Genomic DNA, 9,327 nt, shown 5'->3' on the forward strand with positions numbered 1-9,327 from the left:
AATGTATCATTTTTCAAATCATGTGTTAAAGTAAAAGTTTTTTTATATCATAACGTAGCGGTGGCTGAGTAATAGAGTGAAAAATAGGTTTTTATAAAGTCATAAACCACAACTGAACTTGTGATTTGTGGGACAATGAATAAAATGCACAGTTGTTGTAGTGCCTCTAGTGTTCATTTCACCAGGAAACTGCAGCGAAACGTTGAGAGCGGTACGTAAATGTCAGTTTGCAAAAATGGATATAGAGTAACGTTCATTCTATGAGACCAGGCTGGAAACTGCATACTTTTGCTTTAAAAAAAAAGGTGCCCCTCCACGCCTTTGTTAGACAAAAATCAAGAATGCTAGTTGATGCATATTTGTGTCTGCAAAGGAGGCTTGCCAAAATGATTCTTTGAAAAATTGTGATGCCCAGTTTCATTGTAAACACAGGGCAATGGCACACAAGGTCAACTGTCTGCTCTTATCTAATGGTTTAATAGGAGTCGCTCAGATCAATATTACATTGAACCTTTCAGTTGGCAGTGTCCTGGCTGAATTTGTCCTTCTCCATCCAAAGATGATCCAAGTGTAAGCCCTTTCACTTTTCATGTGGACAAAAGCAGTGAAGTTAATTCAACCTCTCTGTGCAAAGCCATTTAGAGGAACTTACTGCACTCCAATGCAGTACTACTACAGTTTACAATCAATGAGAGATTTTGTTATACCGAATACAAGTGAATTTTGCAATGACTAATTGCTAAACTCTCATTCACATGATTTGTGTCAATATTCCCCAATACATTGAAGTGTCAGTACACTTTCCTCAATGTACCAAGTTGCAAACAGGTCAAGCATTGTAACATGATCATCAAAGTTCAAACAATTTAAACTTTGACCCCATTTGCTGCTGATTTTCCAGGACAAATCCAATTATTACTGGAAAATCTGAATGGCGTATCATGGTCAAACTGGCTGTTGTCCAGCCAAAATTACTGATGCATATCAAGTTTACGACTAGTAAAAAAATTCACGTCTTTGTTGAACTCATAATGACAGCTCGTAATTGGAAACTTACAATTTTATGAAAGCTTCAACTTCTCTGAGACGACATTTAAAAACAACCAAAATGGCAGCATCTTCAACAGGTTGGTAACTCTACAACGTTTTGAAACTTGGTAGATGTGGTCAGCTGTCATTGTATGGAAAATAGCTGTGGAAGATACCATCAGACCGTATTAGACCCCTTTAGACATCATCAAACCCAATGGCTGGCTGGTTGTTAGGCATTGCTAGGGTATTCTGGCTGGTTGCTAGGCGTAGCTAGAGTGTTCTGGCTGGTTGCATGGCTGTTCTGGTTTATTACCAGGCATTGCTAGGGTATTTTGGGTGGTTGCTAGGCATTGCTGGGGTGTACTGGCTGGTTACTGAGGTGTTCTGACTGGTTCATAGGCATTTCTAGGCTGTTGAAGCTATTGTTTGGCATTGCTAGGGTGTTCTGGTAGGTAGCTTGGCTGTTCTGGCTTGTTGCTAAGTGTTTCTAGGCGTTGTTAGGGTGTACTGGCTGGTTCCTGAGGTATTCTGACTGGTTTCTAGGCATCTGGAGCTATTATTTGGTGTTGCTAGGCTGTTCTGGTAGGCTGCTAGGCTGTTTTGGCTTGTTGCTAATGTTAGACTTAGTTAGGGTGGTTTGGCTTTTAGCTAGGCATTGTTAGGCTGTTCTGGCTGGTTGCTAGGTGTTGCTAGAGTGTTCTGGCTGTTTGCAAGGCTGTTTTGGCTTATTACTGATTATTGCTAGAGTGTTTTGTGTGATTGCTAGGCATTGATAGGGTGTACTGGCTGGTTACTGAGGTGTTCTGACAGGTTCCTATGCATTTTTAGGCTGCTGGAGCTATTGTTTGGTATTGCTAGGGTGTTCTGGTTTGTTTCTAGGCTGTTCAGGCTTATTACTGAGCATTGCTAGGCTGTTCTGGCTTGTTACTAGGCATGCTAGTGTAACCGGTCCTGCTCAACCTGCTCCGAGCGGGATTCGAACCAGTGTCAGCCGGCATGGGAGGTGGGGGTGCTAACAAGGAGGCTAAAGGCTACAGCCTCTAGCGTCAGTCGCTAGTGTGCCTCTTGAGGCCAGGAGAGTGAGGTTTACCACCAATTACCGAGCATTGCTAGGGTGTTTTGGGTGGTTGCTAGGCTGTTCTAGCTTATCATTGAGCATTGCTAGGGTGTTTTGGGTGGTTACTGAGGCGTTTCGACATGCTCCTCTGTATTTCTAGGCTGTTGGAGCTATTGTCTGGCATTGCTAGGATGTTCTGGTTGGTATCTATGCTGTTCTAGCTTGTTGTGAAGTGTTGCTAGGGTAGTTTGGCTTGTAGCTAGGCATTGCTAGGGTGTTCTGTCTGGTTGCTAGGCGTAGCTAGAGTGATCTGGCTGGTTGCATGGCTGTTCTGGCTTATTACCAAGCATTGGGTGTTTTGGGTGGTTACTAGGCATTACTAGGGTGTACTGGCTGGTTACTGAGGTGTTCTGACAGGTTCCTCTGTATATCTAGGCTGTTGGAGCTATTGTCTGGCATTGTTAGGGTGTTCTGGTTGGTTTATAGGCTGTTCTGGATTGTTGAGATGTGTTGCTAGGGTGGTTTTATTTGTAGCTAGGCATTGCTAGGGTGTTCTGTCTGGTTTCTAGGCGTAGCTAAAGTGCTCTGGCTAGTGTTGATAGGCATCACTAAAGTGTTCTGGCTGGTTGCAAGGCTGTTCTGGTTTATTACCAGGCATTGCTAGGGTGTTTGGGGTGTTTGGGTGGCTGCTAGGCATTGATAAGGTGTACTGGCTGGTTACAGAGGTATTCTGACTCGTTACTAGGAATTTCTATGCTGCTGGAGCTATTGTTTGGTGTTGCTAGGCTGTTCTGGTAGGTTTCTAGGCTGTTCTGGCTTGTTGCTAATGCTAGGCTTTGCTAAGGTGGTTTGACTTGTAGCTAGGCATTGTTAGGGTGTTCTGGCTTGTTGCTAGGTGTTGCTAGAGTATTCTGGCTAATTACAAGGCTAATTTGGCTTATTACCGAGCATTGCTAGGGTGTATGGGTGGTTGCTAGGCATTGCTAGGGTGTACTGGCTGGTTACAGAGGCGTTCCAACATGCAGGTTCCTCCTGTAATTGTTAGGCTGTTGAAGATATTGTCTGGCATTGCTAGGGTGTTCTGATTGGTTTCTAGGCTGTTCTGGCTTGTCGTGAGGTATTGCTAGGTAGTGGTCAACCGATATATTGCCGAGGCCGATAAATCGGCCGTTATTCTGACATTTATCATTATCGGCATCGGCCAATAAATTTTCCCGTTTGGCCAGTTTTTTTTCTTGAGGGTGCCAAAAATCGCCTGCTTGCATGTGAAGTGTCTGAGACATGTAAACGACCAGTCACGGTTCGTTTTGTTGACATCGTGATACTACAATAAATGTCCGGCATGCAACACAATGTAATTTAAACGGTCCGCATATCAGAGCTGTGGCAGACACGTTTGAGCTCATAATGTTAAAGTGCTAGCCTGTTTCATTATATCTCTCTCCCCTCAACAGTTCCCTGTAACTTTTAACTGTCTTGTCTAATGATAAAAAGGCAAATATCAATAAAACTAATATCATATACCGTCTGCAAATATGCGCATATCTTGTTTAAACGGATGTAATAAACCAACCTCACACAACTTCAGCAGATCCAGCGTCCTGTGGAATGCTCATAAAACTTCTATTATATGCCATCTGCAAATATGCAGATATCTAATTTAAAAAGATGTCATTCACGAACCTCTCATCTAATATCCTATCTAATATCTTCCTCTGAAGCACGTATTCGATCAGCCAGAATTAAAAACTTCAGGATCAGGATAAAAAGTTCCTCTCATTCACAAATCATGATGGTCCGTCTGTGACAATCCAAGTAGGTGATCCAGGCTGTTTAAACTGTCAGGAGATTTCTGCTCGCACTGGATCTGCATGAGTGCGTGAGTGCAATTTCAAGGCTGCATCCAAAACCAGGAAAATGCTGAATATGGAGGTATAATGAAAATAAGGTGCTTTTCAAACTATTCGGAGACGTTTCCTCAAGAGTTCCATTCATTCAAAACAGATGTCAGTTAAGCCATTAACTGATTAGGCAGCAAGGTAGCAAGTCAGCTGCCTACGTTTTCTGATACAGCCCAAGGTAAAAGCGCTTCACATATGCTATAGGTAAATGTCTTATTCACTATGCACTGTATGTACAATTGGTTTGATTCAAAATTTTTGAGTAAATACAATTGCTAATGTGGACATGCCATCCATGGTTGCTGGACTACTGTGTGTATTGTTATTTCCTTCTTCGTAATATATTAACAATTTCTTCTTGTGCAAATAAATTGCAAAAATTTGATGACTAAACAGAAATCTGAAGAAACTGCTATCTACAATTTAAAAATAAAAAAAATTTTTTTGTTTGTTTCATGTGAAATTGATTAAATATAGTGCTAAATAATAGTTTGTTTGTTTGTTTTTCGAAATTTTATGTTTGTTATTTACTATATTAAATTGTGTGATATATCGACATTGTATCGGCCTATCAGCCACCCTGCTCTCTTGATATCGGCATCAGCCATTAAAAAAAACCCATATTTATTTTATTTTAGTTTATTTTTTATTTGATAGGGATGGTACTCATACAGAAAAAAAAAAAAAAACTGTAAATGAGCCAGAGTCAGCCCTGTAGGCAAATTTTCATCTGTTGTCCCTAGCCTGTTCTTAAGGCGGTAACCTAAAATTAAGATAAAATGATTTATCACAAGTAACTAATCACAATAGTGTACAGATAATAACAGTGCATAATCCAATACAATATGACAAACAAACGAGGCAACACAGCGCATCCATGTTTAAGTAACAATACTAAAAAATAGTTTTTTTAATAAGGATTAATAAGAGACAGATAAAACTGACGACAATACAATACAATGCAAAAGCAACAAATACATGCATAAACACTATGAGATACTAATTACACATGATTGAAAGTTTGGTTTGATTTAAGCCATATCTTAAGTTTATATTTAAAAGTTAAGTAAATAGTACTCTCTCTTAACTCATTAGGTAGAGCATTCCAATAATGGATGGCTCTGACTGAAAAGACATTGTTTGTCCAAACTTGGTACATCTGTATTGTACAACACAGTCTCCTCTAGTAACTGCCCTTGTTATCCTGCCACTATTATCCTTCGGCATTATAAACTGGTTCAATGGGGAGGTGCAAGCCCATGTAAAACCTTAAAAATGAGGCAAGCATCAGAATGTTTTTTTTAAACTATCAAAACTAAATAATTTGTATTTTTGTATTATATTGCAATAGTGATACTTATTGGCCCTCCGGTCAAGTGTTTTCAGTGTCTTGTTTGTAAAGGGACTCAGTATTGTACCAGTAATATTGGTTTTAGAATTGTTGTGCTTGTTTGTGACCAGCTAGTAAAGTAATATGTTATGTGGGAGAAGATCATAGCATGCATAAAAAGCTTTGCTGCCTCTGCTGTTAGGTATGGTCTTATATGCCTAAAGTTAGCCAGGTTAAATTTTATAATACTGGCCACCTTTTTAGCATGCTTTCGAAATGTCAGATTTTAATCTAAAATAACCCCAAGACATTTAAAGTCAGATACCATCTTAAGCTTTTCTCCATAAACAAAGATATCAGGATGATGAATCTCTGTGGGTTTCTGTGAGAAGAACATACAAACAGTTTTGCTTATATTCAAATGTAAATATGAATTGCTTAACCAATCAGAGACATGGACCATGGCTTCAGTTAATTTGTTTGCAGTTTGTTGTTTGTTTTTAGCATGTACATAAAGAACTGTGTCATCAGCATACATCTGTATGTTGACAGATGGACAGACTAAAGGTTAGTCGTTAATATACAAGCTGAACAAAATAGGGCCCAATGTTGATCCTTGAGGAACTCCAATATTACAGTTAAGATATGTTGATTGAGAATTGCCAATACGTACACTTTGCTTACTGTTTATTAGGTATGAATTTACTTAATGGCATCAGCAGAAAAATTAAAGAGAGATAGCTTTGAAAGGAGTACTTTATGGTTTACAGTATCAAAAGCCTTCTTTAAATCCAGAAAAACTGCTCCTATTACACCGCCTTTATCTAGTTTTGATTTGACATTTTCAAGAAAGTAGCAGTTGGCTGTTTCTGTTGAGTGGTTAATACGAAATCTGAATTGAGAGGTCAGCTGCTTTGCTACCCATTTCTCGGCCACCTTGAAAACTACAGTTAAAATACTAATAGGTCTGTAGTTTTCAAGAGTTGTTTGATCACCAGCCTTGAAAACGGGTGTTACAACAGCTGATTCCAGGTGTCTGGAAAAATTCCTTGCTTAATTGACAGATTAATCAGGTAGAAAATAGGACAAACTAAGACATCCTCATGTGATTTAAAAAAAATGTAATATCCAAACCATAAGCATCCTTTGCTTTTGAGTCTCTTAAGGAGCTTATTGTATTTATTACTTCAGATTCAGATATTTCAGTTATTCTAAAAATTGGCTTGTCATCTTTGATTACACACTATGTTTCTGGAAGAGAAGCTTTGGGCCAGCTCCTCAACTGAGTTTATAAAAAAAAAAAAAAAAATCATTAAAAGTGCTTGCTATCATATCCTGATCTTGGGTTAAGATTCCATTCACTTTAAGTTCAAGTTCCTTTGTCCTATGAACATTATTTCTTCCAGTTAGTTTATTAAGATTTTTTAGATCAGTTTCCCATTTCCCCTTGCATCATCAATTATTCTAATAAAGAACTCAGCTTTTGCCTTCCTTATGTTCCTTACTACTTTATTTCTAAGAGATGTGAAAATGTACTTGATTTAAGTGCTCTTTTCAGTACAAAATCTCGCTCTGTCATTTGTTGCCAGAGGGCATTATTTAGCCATGGTAAAGTGTTCTTTTTTCTGGGATTGTATTGTACCTTCCCACTAAAGGAGGATATTACTTTGTTAATAGTTGTAAGGAACGTATTACTGCTGTACTCGATGACTTCACTGAGCAGAAGATTAGACCAATCAATTTGCATTAGGGCATTTTTTAAATAATTCATTTAATTTTTTTAAATTCTCTGGTGGTTATGTTTTGTTTTAATTGTATTTTCAAACATCAAACACAGCCGTTGGGGAAGATTTATTTAGCCATGTTTCTGAGATGCCGAGAAATCCAAGTTAGAATCAGTCAGTAGATATTCCAGTTAATTGCTCTTTGAGACAATGCTGCGAATATTTAAGTGTCCACCTAATAATCCCTTCAGTTTGAAATGAGGATCCCAGAGAATTTTTGCTTGATTAAGAGTTTGGAAAAAGTTTGTTCTACGATATTTCTTGATCGCTGGATTCAGGCCGTTTTTTTTTTTTTTAGGAGGAGTCAATTTATCGAGACTCATTAAATTAGTATACCCCATTGAGGGAGGCACAGTCAAAGTTTGGTACTCACCAAAGCCGGCTGTCTGCGGAAAAAAGTGTCTCTCGCAAGCCGCCTGGGAAGAACACCAACCCACGGCTGCATGCAGAACTGGGATGTAGTGGGAGCTTGGCACATCCAAAGCGGGGGACGGCATCACTCCAAGATCAGTCCCTGGTATGGATGTAGCCGCCAGGGCCCTCCACCCGCCACCGCCATCTCCTTGTGCTTGCCCATGTCTCCTGCAACATGCTGCCCATCTGCCAATCTCGCCCACAGATGCAGACAGAGACAGCGTAGAGCTGGAGCCCAGCACACCAATAGAGCGCCGAAGTCTGTTGCCAGCAGTCACGTGAGGCCCTGGATTTGGTTGGATATCCCCAGCTATCAGGATGTTTATCATCAAGTATGAGATAACTCGGCATGGTTGACTTGATTTCATTCTCCGCATTAAACTTCTCCAACTTACTAGCAGAATGGCTTGGCCGTTGTTCAGAAGAGCTGCGTAGGTTGCTTGATGGCTCCATGTGTTGGGAGTGGTATAATACTGAAGATCTCGGTGACTGGTTAAGTTTGTGTAGCAGCAGCACACAGATAGTAGAAGTAATGCAAACACAACATAAAACAAACACTCTTTGAACAACATCAGAAATGATCTGTCCTTGCAGTGTATTGATTTTGTATATGTGTTTAAAGCGCAGACCAGGTTTTTGTTGAGAGGCAGGCTCGGCGAATTTGGCGAAATTGTTTGTGAGTGCCCTAGCAGCACCTGCAGCACATGCCTGACTGCGGCTCCATACCGCCATCTTGAGTTGTCGGCCCTATTTCGGTCGACCACTATTGCTAGGGTGGTTTGGCTTGTAGCTAAGCATTGTTAGGGTGTTCTGACTGGTTGTTAGGCATAGCTAGAGTGTTCTGGCTGTTTGCTAGGGTGTTCTGGATGGATGGATGGATGGATGGATGGATCTGTAATTATGATCTTAGAAAACACAGTACAGTATTCCAGGACAGTCTAAAGGTCTGTGACAAGTTTGATCAATGTGGCTTTAAAAACATTAGGAGGACTTATTACCGAGCTTTGGGTGTTTTGGATGGTTGCTAGGCATTGCTAGGGTGTACTGGCTGGTTACTGAGGTGTTCCGACTGGTTCCTCTGTATTTCTAGGCTATTGGAACTACTGTCTGGTAGGTTGCTAGGGTATTCTGGTAGGTTGCTAAGCTTTTCTGGCTTGTTGCTAGGCATTGCTAGAGTGTTTTGTGTGATTGCTAGGCATTGTTAGGGTGTACTGGCTGGTTATTGAGGTGTTCAGACAAGTTCCTCTTCATTTTTAGGCTGTTGAACCCATTGTTTGGCATTGCGAGGGTGTTCTGGTTGGTTTATAGGCTGTTATGACATATTACTGGTAATTTCCAGGATGCTCTGGCTTGTTGTTAGGCGTGCTAGTGTAACTGGTCCTTCTCGACCCACTCCAAGTGGGATTTGAACCGGTTTCAGCCGGCATAGGAGGCGAGCGTGCTAATGAGGAGGCTAAAGGCTATAACCTCTAGCGTCAGTCGCTAGTGCACCTCTTGAGGCCAAGGGAGTGAGGTTTACACACACCGCACAGCTATCACGTACCAGCTGGCACCCGTTACACTCACCCACCTAAATATCACTCCTATCCAGGTCATGGCACCATTCTAACTGGTCCTGCTTGACCCGCTCCGAGCGGGATTCGAACTGGCGTCTGTCGGCATGGGAGGCAGGCATGCTAATGAGGAGGCTAAAGGCTACAGACTCTAGCATCGGTCGCTAGTGCGCCTCTTGAGGCCAGGGGAGTGAGGTTTACACACTGCACAGCTATCACATGCCAGTTGGCTCCCGTTATACTAGGGTGGTTTGGC

Source organism: Myxocyprinus asiaticus, chromosome 1 (assembly GCF_019703515.2).
Source record: "Myxocyprinus asiaticus isolate MX2 ecotype Aquarium Trade chromosome 1, UBuf_Myxa_2, whole genome shotgun sequence".
Lineage (NCBI taxonomy): Eukaryota > Metazoa > Chordata > Actinopteri > Cypriniformes > Catostomidae > Myxocyprinus > Myxocyprinus asiaticus.